Source organism: Lepidochelys olivacea, assembly GCF_965140295.1.
Source record: "Lepidochelys olivacea isolate rLepOli2 genome assembly, chromosome: 6".
Taxonomy (NCBI): domain Eukaryota; kingdom Metazoa; phylum Chordata; order Testudines; family Cheloniidae; genus Lepidochelys; species Lepidochelys olivacea.
Window position 1 is genome coordinate 56,540,345 of NC_140416.1, and position 17,910 is coordinate 56,558,254.

Genomic DNA, 17,910 nt, shown 5'->3' on the forward strand with positions numbered 1-17,910 from the left:
GAGACTGACTCTTGCTGAGCTGCCAAGCCAGGCTCCAGGCCCTCTTCTTTTTCATAGTCCCAAACAGAGCAGAGGGGATATGGGACATATTGCAAGGTCTCTGTGTATAGTAGCTCTCTTTAGTAGATGGATCTGTGGTAAGAGTACTGGTTCCCTGTGATACCTCCTCCCTCTGGTTCCCATCAGTGTCCTTGCTAATGTGCTCACTTTATCCTCCTCTCTCTGTGAATTATCCATTTTGCTGTTCAGTCTTGTCCCAGCTATTCTTTTTGTTTTGTAAAAAGAAAAGGAGGACTTGTGGCACCTTAGAGACTAACAAATTTATTTGAGCATAAGCTTTCGTGAGCTACAGATCACTTCATCAGATGCATAAATTTGTTAGTCTCTAAGGTGCCACAGGTCCTCCTTTTCTTTTTGCGGATACAGAGTAGCATGGCTGCTACTCTGAAACCTGTGTTTTTGTTTTGTGTCTGTGATGGGGAATACAAACCCCACTCTGGGCAGCCAGGGGTTAAGGAACTGCTCTGGGCTCAGACAACCCCAGCCTGCCACATCTGTAGGAAATGCTCTAACTGGAGGAGGAGTTAAAAGGCAGGGGAGCAGCTCATTTGGTGGCAGACCAGGGAAGAGAGTAGACCTGCAACCCCAGCATAGGAGAGCTGAGGGAAAGGCAGAATCTCTCCTGAAGACAACTGCCCAAAGGTCCCTCCCTGAGGGAGGGGATGACCTGCTACAGAGACAGCCTGAGAGGGAAGCAGTCCCCCCTCCCTCTCATATGGACTCAGAGTTTTGTTAATTCCTCTTTACTTTGTTTGGACTACCCCAGCAGGGGAAATCCCTATGCCTGAGCTGGCCCAGGAGGGTGGGCCATAGTTCAGAAGGAGGCAGTTGCTGCCTGAGAGAGGAAGAGAGCTACCATAGTACATGCTACCTCCAGAAGGTGCCTTGTGATGAGAGAATGCCCTTCATGCCACCTTAACCCAGATAACGACTTTGGGACAGTTGCAGGGGGGTGATAGGAAGTGGCCCAGGGAGAGCAGCCTTAAGCAGCCCCTGGCTCAAATCACTGATAGCCCTCAAAGGGCTGTGGGTTGGAGCCTCATGGAGTGGACTCGGGCTCTCCTACCAACATCCTCCCTGCAGGTCATGGGCATAACCCCGACCACTAGGCAAAGCTACCAACCAACCTCCAAGTGAGGACCATCACAGTCTGGTTCTTGTAAAGCTCCCTTTATTTGCTTGGCATGCTGTTGCCTGGCTCTTCCAGACCCAATAACCATTATATATGGCTCAGCATAGCCACAATGGTGATGATCACTGATCTCAAGAGACCCCAGAAACCCAGATTAGGAGGAGGAAGGTGAGGGGCTGCACCAAAATCTCTGCATTTGTAGAACGTTCACCTTTCAAACGTAACAGCTTTATTCTGTAGAGAACCTTTTGTACAAACTGTCTCCGAACATACATCCCACAGCAACACAATACAAATGTGGGTTTGATTCATTGGGATGCCTCCTCGTAGTATAGGCTGATGTGTTCTGGTGGTATAGATCACTGCTAACTGTGTTCTGATTGGCTAGACAGCAGTTACAAGCTTCCCTGTTTTGGCCAAGATCAGTGTCAATTCAGAAACCTCAACCAAAATCACATAATTGATTTGGACAGCAGAGCTCCTCTGTCTCAGACATTGTCCAATACCAGATGCCTCAGATAGAAATGTAAAATACTGCATGGTGGATTATTATAAAATAACCTGCCTGTAGGTTAAATTTATTTCTAACACATATCATCTTGTAGTTGATTTATGCTCTGAATCATATGGATTTATATTGCTTTATAAAATTATCTTTCGTAACATAACTGTGGATGGTCTCCTTATCCGTGTAGCGGCCAGCCCTCTTTTGGAATTTTATTTAGCTTATAGCTTCAGTGATATATAATGGCAGTGAGTTCTGCAGGTAGATTATACACTCACTGCAATCATCCTACTAGTAATTACTGTATTTATAAAGCACCCTACCCAGGTGGCCTACATATAAAAACAATATACAATTCAATAAAAACATAGGTGATCCTTAAAAGTCCAGCCTCTTAAAAATAGAAGTAAAACTAACTGAGATGTAGCAAAATGCAAGATTAAAGGGGATAAAGAGATATGCATGGAAGATAGTATGTGTCATGTTGATTCCATATTTATAAAGACATCTAGGAAAGAAGATTTCAAGATGTTTTTAAAAGTAGTGTGGGGAAGAGAATAAGAAATGTCTGGAGGAGGGATTTACAGCCTCAGTTAATGTCTGATTTCTTGCTGACCAAAGATGTTATGGTGGAATCCCTAAAAGACAGCTGGTACCAGAGCACAGACCTTCTTCAAGGTGAAGTTCAACAAGGACATCTTGTATGTGTTGTGGTCCTCACCCTTCTGGGTTTTAACAAACAAGTGGTGCCAGCCTCTCCTCCCTCTGCCCCATTTTGGGAAAAGACAGTGGGTTTTGGGTTTAAAAATCAAGCAAAATTAATGTAAATGCAATTCCAGGGGGCATTACAAGTTCTGGCATTGTGCTCAGTAGTGTAGAAAATAAAAAAGACATGAACCCTGAATTCAAGTTGTCTGTCTTGATTCGAAAATGGAAAATGAATTTTTATCTTATTTGTGTATTGTGATGTTTTGTAGAAATTGATTTCTCCAAGGGAGGGAGAAAGAGAAATTAAAATCCATTGTTAGGTGCTGTCGTTGGATTCAGACTAGTACATAGTGGGAGGTGATGGGGGGGAACCTTTGTTTGCTTTGACAGGAGCTCCAGCAACTCCTTCATTGGTGGTAAGTCTTTAGTGGCTAGTTGAAGGCCTCTTACTTGCAGATTGACTGACAGAAAGCAATGAAAGTTTGAGCCACTGGCCTTTTTGCTGGGAGTGTGGCTAGGTTGTGCTTAGATGTCTGAAGGACACTTTTTTCCTTCTCCAGGCCCAATCTTGATTCTGAATCTTGATTTGGTGAAAGGGGTTAACGCTTCCTTCCCTCCCCCCAGGTTTAACTCTAAAAATAGTCCCTCTGTATGAACAGCCAGTGTCAAGAATACAGGGTGCCTATAACACAATCATGGGTACTTCTCTGTCCTGAACAAGTTGCTCTGATGGAAGTGTGGTGCTTCCTATTGATACCCAAGGTTGTGAGGCACCTCATCACCACCTGCCCTTAGCGTGAAGAAGGGCCCTTGTCGGCTCCCTGAATTTACTGGTTACTGGCAACACAAGCACTTCCCTCTATGCCTCTGCAGGTCCCACTTTCTCCAACCCCTGAGTTCCCTGAATTTCCTGCTGCAGTGTCCAGACCCTGATCACTGGACACACACAGTCACCAGACCTGCCTATCCCAAAGGAACAATACACCACAGCTTACCAGTTACACCATTGAACATAGCTCCAATTAACACACAGCCCTTAGATTTGTTTATAGAGAGAACAAGTATAAATTTAACAAAGAACAGAGATTCAAATCATAGAAAGCAAGAATATTGGAAACAAAAGGTTACATATAAAATGAAATCACAGCATGCATACTAGAGGCTAATCTTAACTATCAAGACCCCTTGTCTCATTAAGTTTAGCTCACCCCAAGCCTGGCTGTGATCTTTTTTTCATGATGTATACAGTGGAAAATACAGTAGGAAGATAGATATATAGAGAACGAACATGAAAAAATGGGGGTTGCCATACCAACTCTAAAGAGACTAATAGATTAAGCTGGGCTATTATCAGCAGGAAGAAAAAAAAGCTTTTGTAGTCATAATCAGGATGGCCCATTTCACACAGTTGACAAGAAGGTGTGAGTAACAGTAGGGGGAAAATTAGCCTGGGGTAATAGTTTTTAGTTTGTGTAATGACTCATCCACTCCCAGTCTTTATTCAGGCCTAATTTAATGGTGTCCAGTTTGCAAATTAATTTCAACTCTGCAATTTCTCGTTGGAGTCTATTTTGGAAGGTTTTTGTTGTTGAATAATTGCGACTTTTAGGTCTGTAATTGAGTGTCCAGGGAGGTTGAAGTGTTCTCCAACTGGTTTTTGAATGTTATAATTCTTGACATCTGATTTGTGTCCATTTATTCTTTTGTGTAGAGACTGTCCAGTTTGGCCAATGTACATGGCAGAGGGGCATTGTTGGCACATGATGGCGTATATCACATGGGTAGATGTGCAGGTGAACGAGCCTTTGATAGTGTGGCTGATGTGATGCATCTGATGAAGTGGGCTTTAGCCCACGAAAGCTTATGCTCAAATAAATTTGTTACTCTCTAAGGTGCCATAGGTGGTACTCGTTGTTGTTGCTGATACAGACTAACACAGCTACCACTCTGAAACCATTTTTCATGATGCAAACACAATGTCAGTTCACTTCCTAGGTGGAAGACCTTGGGTGTCTCCATGCCTTCTCCTGGTATATCAGACTACTTCTTGGATCTTAGTCATGAATTAGACATCCTCCTGCTGTGTGTTCCTTCCTTCCTGTAGATTTTGTGATCTCCTCGACTTCACAATCTTGATTAGCTGGTGATTCTATATGCAAATAGATTTCCATTGTAAGACACACAACGGTCAGCCAGGGAGATAAGTGCCTCCTATCCCTTGTCTGGACAGAATCTGTTTTTCACCTTTTGGTGACTTGTCTTACATACTTTAAGAACACAGTTTGTAGTGTACACACACACAAATCCTTACATATTAGCTGTAGAAACATTTCACAATGGTTCTGATAATCCATGTGACACAGGCTTTCAGTAGAGACCTTACGTAACACTCTTTGGCAGCCTAGTATGTAACTACCAGACCCAGGAGATCCCTGTAATCCTTCTGCATGCCTGTGCCCTCTGTTAGTTGGCATCAAGAGGTCCTTGGATCACAAGTAATCCCCTGCTAAGAGGGGATTGCATGATTGGATCCATGTCAGAAAGTTTATTGGGACAAATGAAGGTGCAGATTGTGCAAATGATACAGGTCGGAGACACCATACTGTTTCTGATGTATATGGCTTTCTTTGAAAAGTGATGTTCAGATTGTTAACCTTCCCTATCAACTCTGAACAAGTTCTCTCAATAAGCAAGGACTTGAAGGAAGAGAGAGAGAGAGAGACTATGACCTCCGCCTATCAACCAGACTTCTGTTTTGTTAGGGTTGAGAGTGAGGAGGCTATGACACATCCAGCTGGCATTATCCGGGCACTCTTCCAGAGCAGATTTGGTTTGCATCTCCTTTCAAGTTCACTCCTCGGGGCCTTTTTAAACTTCTGGTCATCAGTAACTTAAAAATTGAATGACGATGAAAGAACCCCTCCCTACCTCTTTGAAACTGCTCTTAGAATGTTTCTATGCAGTATTTCTTCATGTTAGATCCTGCTGCCCAGCCCCTCTCATCTCCTCCCATTCTGCTCTTGGCCCACCCTGGCCTACGGTACTCTTTTGGTTCTTGGTATTTTCAAACAAATCTGATTTGTGCCTGTAAATGTGAAGCCATTGTAGAACATGAGTGTTTGCCAGTGTGTGCAGCTTTGTAAGATTGAGATGCCCTGAGCTGAGTTCATGTTTCCCTGACACACCTGAAAAGGGGATATGAAATACCAGAGCGCTTTTGTGTTCATGTTGAATACTCCGTAGAGCTGCTGACTATTTCCATATTACAGGAAGCAGTTATCAGATGCCTCTGTCCCTTTTTCTCTGGTAATTAAAGTAGAACTTGCCATTGTTGCAGTCTTATGCTAAGGCTGGAGAGGCCACAAGCCACACTCAGTGCCCCAGTATCAGAACAGAAATAGACTAAGAAGTAATTCTGAGTTGTGAAAGTGCTCAATGTAGGATATATGAAATGTGGGAGATTGCTCCTTTAAAGTGGAGAATAATTGACCAGAAGGAGGGACCTAGATATTAGCAGAGTAGTGAGCTGCCTATCATTGGAAAATAACTTATTCTGGTTCTCCAATCTCACCTGCTTCCCTTGCCCTCTGGAATCCCCCATACAGGCAAGGTCAGGTTGTGCCCAGTGGTTTACGGTTAGCGTATGTCTACATTGAAATTGGGAGGTGTGTTTGCAGCATGTGTAGACATACCCAAGCTCATTTAGATCTAGCTAGACCAAAGCTATCTTGAGCAACAATAGTGGAGCTGCGGCAGCACGGGTGGGGGGCATGGGCTAGCCATGCCTGCCCAGGATCCTGAGTAAATACTCAAGTGGGCACTGCCTGTACTGCCCACTGTTGTTGTTACTCAAACTAGCTTGAACGAGATCAAAGCTAGTTCAGGTATACCTATGTGCTGCAATCACACTCCCAGTTGTGGAATAGACCAGGGATCGGCAACCTTTGGCACACAGCCTGCCAGGGAAAGCCCCTGGCAGGCTGGGACAGTTTGTTTACCTGCCACGTCTGCAAGTTCAGCCGATGACAGCTCCCACTGGGTGTGGTTCACCGTCCCAGGCCAATGGGGGCTGCGGGAAGCGACGGCCAGCACATCCCTCAGCCCGCACCGCTTACCACAGCCCCATTGGCCTGGAGGGGTGAACCTCTGCCAGTGGGAGCTGCCATCGGGAAATCTTCAGGGCACTGATGATCCACCAGACTTTAGGTGGGAGAGAAACCCTCAGAGCTGAACAGCCCAATTGCTGTCATAATTAAAACTATTTAGCGAGATTGGAAGCTTTGTTTTAAATTTTGATTCACATTTTCAGGGGTTGATGAGGCTCTTGAATTTCTCCCACATGATCTATGCCAGGGAGCCCCAAAGCATATACGCCCAGTTTTTCCTTCTCTCTCACTCAAATATAATCTCCAACTATTGCAAAAATGACAATATTCACTCAGCTCCTCAAACACCCACCAGGTCCCTGCATCTCTTCTGCTCTAGTGAGGAAATGACAGGGTTATGACATGTGGACTGCCTGGCTGCAGTGAGCCATGTGACAGATGTAAAATTACTGCTGTCACCAACTTGACTGTGAAACAAGCCTTTTGGCTAGAAATCTCCACTGGAATTGTGTGCTGCTGATTCTTGACAGGTCTGCTGCTGTGTTAGCTGTGGTTCCCTGCTCCCTAAGGGCACTGCTGGCTGGAAGAAATCTGCCACTCCTTCACTCTCCAGTTATCTGTGGAAAGAGGCTGATAGTCACATGAAGACAGGCAGTTCTGCTCCTGTGTTTAAGGTGTCAGAGTAATGGTGGATTGCAGCACATGTGAATAAGCCACTCAGAGAGAGAGGATCTAACTCAGCCCTTTGAAAATCTTGCCACAGAGCATGGTAGAGAAGGGGTTGCCGCCTCTGCAATGTACTCATGTTACTTCCAACGGTTCCAATGGAGAGAAGACTTGCAGTGGAATGGGAAGGTCACTGTATCTTTGTCTTGCTTAAAGATGGGGGACAATTATTTGCTTCCTTCAGAAACTGAATTTCAGTTTACCACCTCTGCTTTTTGAAAACATTTTTCCTAGTGAAGGTTTATACAAATGTTCATGGAAATGGATTTGGGACTTGTAGCTCAGATTCACTTTGTGACAAAACTAAACTAGTTTCAGGCACAAGGAATAGATTTGCTGTCTGAATGGAGACCCATATGCTATAGAATAGTTTGATAGCAGCAACTTCCACATCCCACATACAGGGTGATGAAACCCTCATTTAACTTTTGTGTTGCTTCCTCCTTAGCAGTGTCCCAGTAAGTAGTGGACTATTAAACTAGGTAAATACACTGTCCTTGTCTATGGCAGGTTGCTTTATGTTCATTGGAATAACACACAGCAATTTTCCAGTACAGATTTTATGTTTTCCAAAATATATTTACAAAATATTGGAAAATGGGGCTGGTACTTCCCACTTATTTGCAGATTTTATATGTGAACAAACATCCAGATGAATCCAGCTATGTGTAATCAAATAAATCAAAAAAGAGAAATTATTCTGACTTGTTGACTGGGAGTGCTAGATTGTCAAGTGTCATTGTCCAAAAACTAAGGTTAGTTCTCCAGATCTGTCTGTGACCCCTCATTTATTAACTTGTGCTTTCTATGTAAAGATAACTGCTGAAAGGTCTGTGCACATGCACTCTGTCTCTCATGTTGTTTTTCTTCTCAGAGAGAAAAGGAGTACTTGTGGCACCTTAGAGACTAACCAATTTATTTGAGCATGAGCTTTCGTGAGCTACAGCTCACTTCATCGGATGCATACCGTGGAAACTGCAGCAGACTTTATATACACACAGAGAATATGAAACAATACCTCCTCCCACCCCACTGTCCTGCTGGTAATAGCTTATCTAAAGTGATCATCAGGTTGGGCCATTTCCAGCACAAATCCAGGTTTTCTCACCCTGGATTTGTGCTGGAAATGGCCCAACCTGATGATCACTTTAGATAAGCTATTACCAGCAGGACAGTGGGGTGGGAGGAGGTATTGTTTCATATTCTCTGTGTGTATATAAAGTCTGCTGCAGTTTCCACGGTATGCATCCGATGAAGTGAGCTGTAGCTCACGAAAGCTCATGCTCAAATAAATTGGTTAGTCTCTAAGGTGCCACAAGTACTCCTTTTCTTTTTGCGAATACAGACTAACACGGCTGTTACTCTGAAACTTCTCAGAGAGAGACTCACTGCAAATAAACCTTCTTTTCTGCATGCATTTATTTCATCATCTGCATTATTTGTGGAGTCACATCAGGTAAGTGATGCCTGCTACTGGTATCATGTAACTCAGTACAGGCTGCTGTTGGTTGGGTGCTTAGTGACTCTATCTGCTGAGTGGTGGGGGATATGCCAGATACCCATTGGAAAGAAAAGCAATATCCACAAAGGAGAAACTCCATCTGGCGCTGTTGTCTTGCAGCTAGTTCTTGGCTGAACAAAGGCAGGGGAAGAAAACCCTGAACCAAATTTGCTGCAGATAAGACATCAAGTGGCTGGCACTGCAACTCAGCTCTGCCCTCCAGCATTTCCTGCAGCTGTGCTGTTTCCAGAAGTCTTGGACTCCAAGCCTTTGGGCGTAATCAGTACCACAGAAGGGGATGTTCTGATCCTAAGAGAAGCCTCTACCTCCCTATTTTTTTCTGTCTAGGTGTACATGCCAAAAGTTTGGGTACAATGATCACCTTCTTTGAACTTGCATGTTGGAATGTAAGGACAATGTGCACTGGTATATTAAATGATCTAGAGGAGGTCAGTGACCTAGGAAGTCTGCCATTATTGACAGAGAGCTGGAGAAGCTTGACATCAGTGTAACTGCTCTCTATCTGAAACCAGACTAGCTGACACAGGCTCCCCGCACAAGATGCATTATACCTTTTTCTGGCATGAAAAGGGCAAACAAGACCCCAATGAGAATTGGTTAGGTACTGGAGTCAAAAATTTATTAGCACGGATGGTTGAATGTCCCTATGCGACATCAGAACATATCCTATCACAAGACTATCTACCACGGGCTGCTTTGCAATAATCATCAGAACATATGTCCCAAAGTTCTTCCATAGCTGAAGAAAAGGACTTGTTCTGTCAGCAACTCAAAAGGGTCATCAATAAGCTAGCACTGAGAGAAAACTCCATCTATGTGGAGATCTCAACAATAGAGCCAGCTCAGTTTGGTCACCAAGGAGTAGGAAAAATAATGAGAAGGGGCAAAGACTCCTGGAGCTCTGAACCCACCTAAGACTGTGCATTACCAACATCTGCTTCCAAGGTGGTCATCACCAGAAAGTTTCTTGGAGGCACCCCAAATGTGGACACAGATACAACTGTATTTAATTGTCACCTGTAGAAAAAAACTACAGAATGTTCTACTTACTGTTTTCACAGTGCAGACTGTGACACAGACCATGTGCTTATATGCTGCACATAAGCCTTTCACTATGGAAATTCCATCATACCAAATAAAACTGTTGCCTATGCATTAACAGCAACAACACAAAAGACCAAGGAAGGTCTCTCCAATTCATTATGAATCTCTGGAAAGCTATGTCATTGATTTGTGTCTCCCCCATTGAATGCAGATGCATCATGGAACATGCACAGAATGAATATCTACATACTGCAACCTTAGCTCTAGGTAAAAGCTCTGTACAAGATAGATGGGTTTGCAGCATACTCTGAAGAAATGGTTGCAGGTGTTGGTGGAGATATGCTGTGCATTTTGCTTCAAACATGAACCCTTCTCCTGATACGTGTGGTAACTGCAGATTGGCTAAGAGTGCATTGTCACAAACCTCAAATCAATGTGCTCAATCATATTGGCTCAATCTGTACGAGAAGGTGTAAACATCCATTGAGAATGGAGATCTAAGAGGTATGTATGATGAAATCAAGAAAGAAATAGATTCTTCAGTCAAGAAGGCTGTCCCACTCAAGTCACTTAATGGAGACATCATTGAAGAAGAAAACAGACGCAACACTGGGTGGAACACTATTGCAAACTCTATTCAAGTGAAAGCTCTGCTTCAGAAACAGTGGTAAATGCGAGTCCCCATGCTCCAGACTGTTGAGGAGCTTGATATAGAACTGCCTATAAATGAGCTTGAAAAGGCATCTGTCTCCCAAGCACCAGGAAAGGCTACAGGAAAAGATGGAATTCCAGCTAAAGTACTGAAACAAAGGAGGACCGGTTGTGCTTAACCATCTGCATAATGGCTTGCTTGCTTGCTGAAGGGAAGGACGGGTACCAGAAGACATGAGGATGTCAACAGCATAACATATAAGAACAGAGACTATCAGAGTGATTGCAACAGCTACAAGAAATCTCCATCCTCAATGTTCCTGGTAAGGCATTTGCATGGATCATTCTCAAAAGACTGCAAGTTCTTGCTGAATGCATATATCCAAAGAGTTAGTGTCACTTCTGTGCTGGTAGGTCAATGATTGACATAGTCTTTGCACTTAGTCAGTTTCTAGAAAAGTGTCAAGAATAAGGAAAACATCTCTACATTGCCTTCATAGCTCTTATAAAGGTTTTGACCTGGTCATCAGGAAGGTCCTTTTCCACTTGCTAGAGAGAATCGGTTGCCCCCAAGTCTTCCTCAGTCTGATTCGATCCTTCAGTGATGGCATGAAGGCTACAGTCCAGTATGATGGTGATCAATCTGACAGCTTTGAAAACTATAGTGGTGTCCAACAGGGATGTGTTTTGGCACAAAAACACTTTGATATAGTCTTCTCTTTATTGCTTTGTCATGCTTTCTCAAGTAGCAGCGAGAGCGTACGTCTCCATACAAGATCACGCATGTTCTGTTTATGTGGTCACTTCTCTGTAGTGACTTACTTCAGAGATGGACACAGTCAAACGTTCCATAGACTAACACCTTGTGTTCTCTTTTTAGATTTAAGTTGGATGTTTGTTTCATTACCGTCTTTGTGAATATCCTACTGGTCCTCAAGATCTGTGTATTGGAGGGTTCTTTCTCTGTCTTGCAATTTTGACTGTAGAGCTCTTCTTTCCTTCAATTTGTGATGTTGGAGAAGTGAAGGTGCTCTTGGGCCGTACATGGTGAACAGCAACTATCTCAGTTGTCCTCCCTCCACTGAACAAGTATAGTGAGGAACTCATCCTAATGCAAAGCAAAAAAAAGACATTCCACATGAGGTCATTGCTCAGCAGCATACCTCCATACTGGCAGCTCATTCTGTGAAGCCATTTATCTCTGCTCATCTTCTGTACTAATGGAATGCATAGAAAAATAGGATGACCAGATAGCAAGTGTGAAAAATTGAGACAGTGGATGGGAGGGGGTAATAGGTGCCTATATAAAACAAAGCCCTAAATATTAGGACTGTCCCTATAAAACTGGGATATCTGGTCATGCTGTAGAAAAACCACATGGCAAAAAGGTAAATAGATGTACATCCTTAACCAGACATGGTGGGAATATTTTACAGCCTTTGACACACCATCTGTACTACTATGTGTAAAGCAATGATCTTCCCTTTGTATGCTCGTTGTGTTTGTTGTTCACTATTTCTAGCCTTTTGGCCCTTGCTGCTATCTGCAGCCTTTGGATCTCTAACTTGACCAGTCTGAGCTTTATGGCTGCCTCTCTGGAATAGGTACCAGGCTGGTTCTGTAAGTCTGCACTTCCCTCAGTCTCAGGCCTGTGGATGGATCATTCAGATCTTCTGACTGTTTGTCCCATGAGTTGAGATCTCATCCTATCCACATTTCTCTCTGCAGCATTCAAGCCATGAGCTGTACACAGTCTTTCTAAATATTGCCTGTTAAGTTTAGTTTGTCTTTGGTTTACTCATTCTGGTCTTCTTTTGTTCTGTTTCCCTTATCTGGAATGAACAGATGATGATGATAATAATAAACTGTAAACTTTTGCGTTTTGTTTCCAATCTTCTCCCTTGTTAATCTCTCAGTATCTGGTATAAAAGTATCCAGGGTGTGACACTTAACTAACCAGCAATTTTGGGTGTGGCTCCTACTGACTAAGCTACTTCCCATGGATACCCAGAGTTGTAGGGCACATCACTACCACCTGCCCTTAGCATGAGAGCCTTGTCTGAGCCTGCCAGGGGTCAGCTTCCTGACATCACCAGCCAAAGGCAACACAAGCATTTGCCTCTCAGCCCACATGGGCTCTGCTGTTCCTCTGCAGGTTAGTAATAGGCACACTCCAACCCCTGCGTCCTTTGAGCATCTCCCTGGAGATCAACCCCTGATCCATTGGACGCTCACAGAACTACAGATCCTCTGTTCCCAAAGAAACAGTTCAGGTTACCAGTTATAGGATAGAACGTAGCTTCACTTAACACACAGCACTTAAGATTTGTCGATAGCAAGTATAAGTTTATTTAACAAAAAAAAATATTCAACTGATAAGCAGGAATACTGGAAACAAAGGGTTAGATATAAAATCATAACACACATTCTAGAGCTTAAACTTAACTAATAGGACATTATGTCATAAGAGCAAAAACTGTCCCCAAATCCTTCCAGTATATTACAACCAAGCTTGATTGGGACCTTCCATTCATGAAGCAAGCCCACTGACAGCTTACTTCCTAAGTGAGACACTAGGGTGACCCTTTGCAGCCCCTGATATATCAACACAATCCTTTGATCTTTCTTTACTCATAAACTGGACACCTTCCTGCTGTGTTTTTTCCTGTAGATTTTGCAGTCTTGTTAATTTCTTAATCTTGATTAGCTAGTGGTTTAGCATTCAGATAGGTATCCATTGTGAAGTAAACAATACTCAGTTGCATATAACCAAATAGATAAGTGCCTCCTGCCTGTGTGAAAGGAACATGTTTTGTCACCTTCTGGTGACTGGTTTTAACTCAGACCTTGAGAAAGTAATTTCTAGTCGAGGTGTATAACTCCCTTAAATATTATCCTTACGTGCATTTCACAATGATTATGATGACAGTCACTGGCTCTCAGTAGACCTCATATGTCACCTTTTAGTGAATTATTATGCACAAAACTGATGCAGGAGTCCCTGTAAATGTGTATGCATCCCTGTGTTGTCTGCCAGTTCGCATCAAGAGATTCCTGGGTCACATTCGCTCACATGCCATATGGAGCGGATTCTCTACAGTTATCTGTATGTATGTTCTGAAGGACTTTGCCATTAAGCCACCAAAGGTATATTCAAATCAGCAGCACTACATATGAAAAAGTAGGAGCAACAGGTAATTTGATAGTTTTTTTTAATCATGTGTTTAGGATGGCTTTTGCATGATTCTTTAGAACGTGTTTTATTGTTTTCTGGGAGGGAGACATTGTGGAACGCATTGACAGGGTTTTTCTTTCTCTCCATAAAAAAAAATTGTTGTCCAGAGCTGTGTGAGACCATTGTTGAATACCTCATGGCTGCTGTATTGGTCTATACGTTCCCCTGCTTTCTTATGCTCTTAAAAAATATTTTTAAAAAAGCATTTTGGGATATTGCAGAGTAGGGGATATGTTGGATTAAACCTGAGTCTGTTCTGCTGCGTCCAAACAGCAGCTCAGTTTGCTGACTTGTGAGGAGTGATTGGCCTTCACTTCTAGCCATTCTAGGTTCTAGAGCTTGTGTTGTGTTGGAATAAAATATGGTTTGTTGAGGACAATTTCTCTCCTTACTCAGAAGGCTCCTCAAGAGATGCTGGCACAGTTTATGGGGTTTTCTTGGTTTTGTTCCTTTTTAGAAGAAGTTTGACATTCATCCTTTAACTGCAGAATGTTGCTAAGTCATAGTATATTGATGGGAATACTTTTAACCGAGCAGTTAATAGGTCTGATCCCAATATGGATAGGACCAAAGAATTTGGAATCTCTTCAAAGTCTGGAAAACGTGGATGTGCTGAAGGTGCAACATCAGCAAATGTCTGCAAGAACCAGATATGACTTTTAAGACGACTAGGAAAATCCCAGGTGTTTAATTCCATGACTGTCTCCCTAACAACATGAATAGCAAGCTTCTGAAATGTCCTGTAATTCTGACTGACTTGTCTTGAAAATTTATGATTTTTCACTTTGGTTTTGTATCATTCTTTAAACATGTTTCCTTGTCTAGTTCTGGGAAATCTGAAAACCCCAAAGAGCTGGAGGCTTTCTGCTTACAGTGCTCTGAAACCATAGCAAATCAGGAAGATGCCATCTCCTGGCTCCATCAATAATTGCTCATGCTGCATGTGGCTGGAAGGAAACTTGATCAACTAATCCTGCTGTGTCTCCTTCTAGATGGGACAGACTGTAACCAGTTCACAACAGAAACCAGGAAGCAGTAGTGAGTTTAGAGCTTCTTACCTAAATAAATTTCTCCAAGTGCAGAGTTAACATTAACATCAGCAATGAGGACTGTATCTGTACCAGGGAATTTTAGCAACGTTCAATTGACAATGGGAACACCAAGAGTTGATAAAGCCTTGTCTGTGATATGGCTCCTATCAGGGTAACTGAACAGGTGGTTGGTAGCACCCACAGTGCAAGCGTGGGAGCAGCATGTTTGTCTGTACAGGGTCCTACCTTGTCTCATCATGGTTATTTGTATTGCAGTAGTGCCTTAGGTCATCCAAATCATGGTGCAACCATGCTGGTATAGTTTTATGCTGATTAACAAGTGGTTAATTGTAAAACATGGCAATCCAGTCTTGAACGCTCTGTCCCATGATCAGAGGACAAAGACAACTCAGTACAAGATGAGACTAAGCATACAGGTCACTGCTCTTGGGAATACACAGGTCATAGACTTGTAGGACTGGAAGGGACCTTGAGAGGTCTTCTAGTCCAGTCCTCTGTACTCAAGGCAGGGCTAAGTATTATCTAGACCATCCCTGATAGGTGTTTCTCTAATCTTAATCTCCAATGATGGAGATTCCACAACTTCCCTAAGAAATGTATTCCAGCTCTTAACTACCCTGACAGTTAAGAATTTTTTCCTAATGTCCAGCCAAAACCTCCCTTGCTGCAATTTAAGCCCATTGCTTCTAGTCCTATCCTCAGAGGTTAATAAAAACAATTTTTCTTCTTCCTCCTTGTAACAACCTTTTACATACTTGAAAACTGTTATCATGTCCCCTGCTTCAGTCCTCTCTTCTCCAGACTAACCAAACCCAATTTTTTTCAGTCTTCCCTCATAGTTTGTTTTCTAGACCTTTAATCATTTTTGTTGTTCTTCTCTGGACTTTCTCCAATTTGTCCACATCTTTCCTGAAATGTGGCACCCAGAACTGGACACAATACTCTAGTTGAGGCCTAATCAGCGCGGAGTACAGCAGAAAAATTACTACTTTTTGTCTTGCTTACGACGCTCCTGTTAAAAATCCCAGAATGATGTTTCCTTTTTTTTTGCAACAGTGTTACACTATTGACTCATATTTAGCTTGCAATCCACTATGACCCCCAGATCCCTTCCCACAGTACTCCTTCCTAGGCAGTCGTTTCCCATTCTCCATTTGTGCAATAGATTTGTTCCTTGCTAAGTGGAGTACTTTGCAGTTGTCCTTATTGAATTTCACTTTGTTTACTTCAGGCCATTTCTCCAGTTTGTCCAGATAATTTTGAATTTTAATCCTATCGTCCAAAGCACTTGCAACCCCTTCCAGATTCATATTGTTCGCAAATTTTATAAGTGTACTTTCTGTGCCATTATCTAAATCATTTATGAAGATATTGAACAGAACCGGACCCAGAACTGGTCCCTGCGGGACCCCACTTAATATCCCCTTCCAGCTCAGCTATGAACCACTGATAACTACTCTCTGGGATTAGTTTTACAATCAATTCTGCACCCACTTCATCATAACTCCATCTAGGCTGTATTTCCGTAGTTTGTATATGAGAAGGCATGCAAGACTGTATCAAAAGCCTTACTACAATGTAGAGATATCACATCTACTGCTTTCCCCCCATCCACAAGACTTGTTACCTTGTCAAAGAAAGCTATTAGGTTGGTTTGACATGATTTGTTCTTGACAAATCCATGCTAACTGTTACTTATTACCTTATTATATTCTAGATGTTTGCAAATTGATAGCTTAATTATTTGCTCCATTATCTTTCTGGGTACTGAAGTTAAGCTGACTGGTCTGTAATTCCCCAGGTTGTCCTTGTTCCCCTTTTTTGTATATTGGCACTATACTTACCCTCTTCCAGTCCTCTGGAATTTTTCCAGTCTTCCATGACTTTTTGGAGATAATCAGTAATGGCTCAGATATCTCCTCAGTCAGCTCCTTGAGTATTCTAGGCTGGTATTTCATCAGGTCCTGGTGAATTGAAGACATCTAACTTGTTTAAATATTTTTTAATTTGTTCTTTACCTATTTTAACCTCTGATCCTAACTCCTTTTCACTGATATTCACTATGCTAGATGTCCAATCACTACTAAACTTTTTGGTGAAAACTGAAACAAAAGTCATTTAGCACTTTTGCCGTTTCTACATTTTCTGTTTATTGGTTTCCCCCACTCAATGAGTAACAGGCCTACCATGTTCTTGGTCCTCTTCTTGCTTCAAATGTATTTGTAGAATATTTTCTTGTCTCTAGCTAGTTTTCCTTTGTCTCTAGCTAGTTTAATCTCGTTTTGTGCCTTGGCCTTTCTAAGTTTGTCCCTACATACTTGTGTTTATTTGTTTATATTAATCCTTTGAATTTGACCTAGTTTCCAGTTTTTGTAGGACTCTTGTCCTGTTGTCAGATCATTGAAGATCTCCTGGTTAAGCCAGGGTGGTCTCTTGCCATGCTTCCTATCTTTCCTATGCGGTGGGATCGTTTGCTCTTGTGCCCTTAATAATGTCTCTGAAAAATTGCAAACTCTCTCTTAAATTGTTTTTGAAAGTCCCTTTCTTTTTATGAAGCAGTTGTGGATTAATTTGCCCTTTATTAGGATGAAAAAGTGGTGCTGGGTAGTTCTTCCCTGCCAGCTCTCACAGTGGATGCAGTTATTCAGCCATTGTTACGTTTTCTGTGCCAAGCTATCTGCTCCTGTCTGTGAGACATTCATGTTTTGGTACCTTAGCCATCTCTGCTCATTATAAATCCCACAGCTACTTCAATGCTATTTTGAAAGCTAATTTTACTAAAAAAAAATTAATATGTATTTTCTTTATGGCTGTGTGGTTTTCCCCCCATTTAGCTGCATTCTTCCCCTTCCTAGTGATCAGTAGCTGTCCACTGCATTCCCACCCTAGGAGATGACCGTGAGTTCTGGTATGTATACCGTCTAGAATTCCATGGCAGACCGAGCCTGTCCTAATCATGAAAACAGGACTCTAAGGTGCTGTTTAAAAACAGTGTGGGTTAAAGAGAGGACCTGAAAACTATCTTATCCTTTTGTTTAAAGTATGCTATATTAAAAACATAATTTCTCCCTGTTTTAAAAGCTCTTAACATAACCCAAACTCTATTCTTTGTAGCACTCCTCTGACTAGTGTGTACAATGCAGAGTAATGAAGGACAGCTACAGATTTA

The 17,910-nt window shown here is 42.3% G+C and overlaps 1 protein-coding gene across 3 annotated transcripts in view; it reads left to right on the plus strand.

The window, feature by feature from the left end:
• The window catches only part of CSTPP1 (centriolar satellite-associated tubulin polyglutamylase complex regulator 1), a 147,392-nt gene that overhangs the window by 22,752 nt on the left and 106,730 nt on the right, over positions 1-17,910 (plus strand). The gene's annotated exons all lie outside the window — the stretch shown is intronic.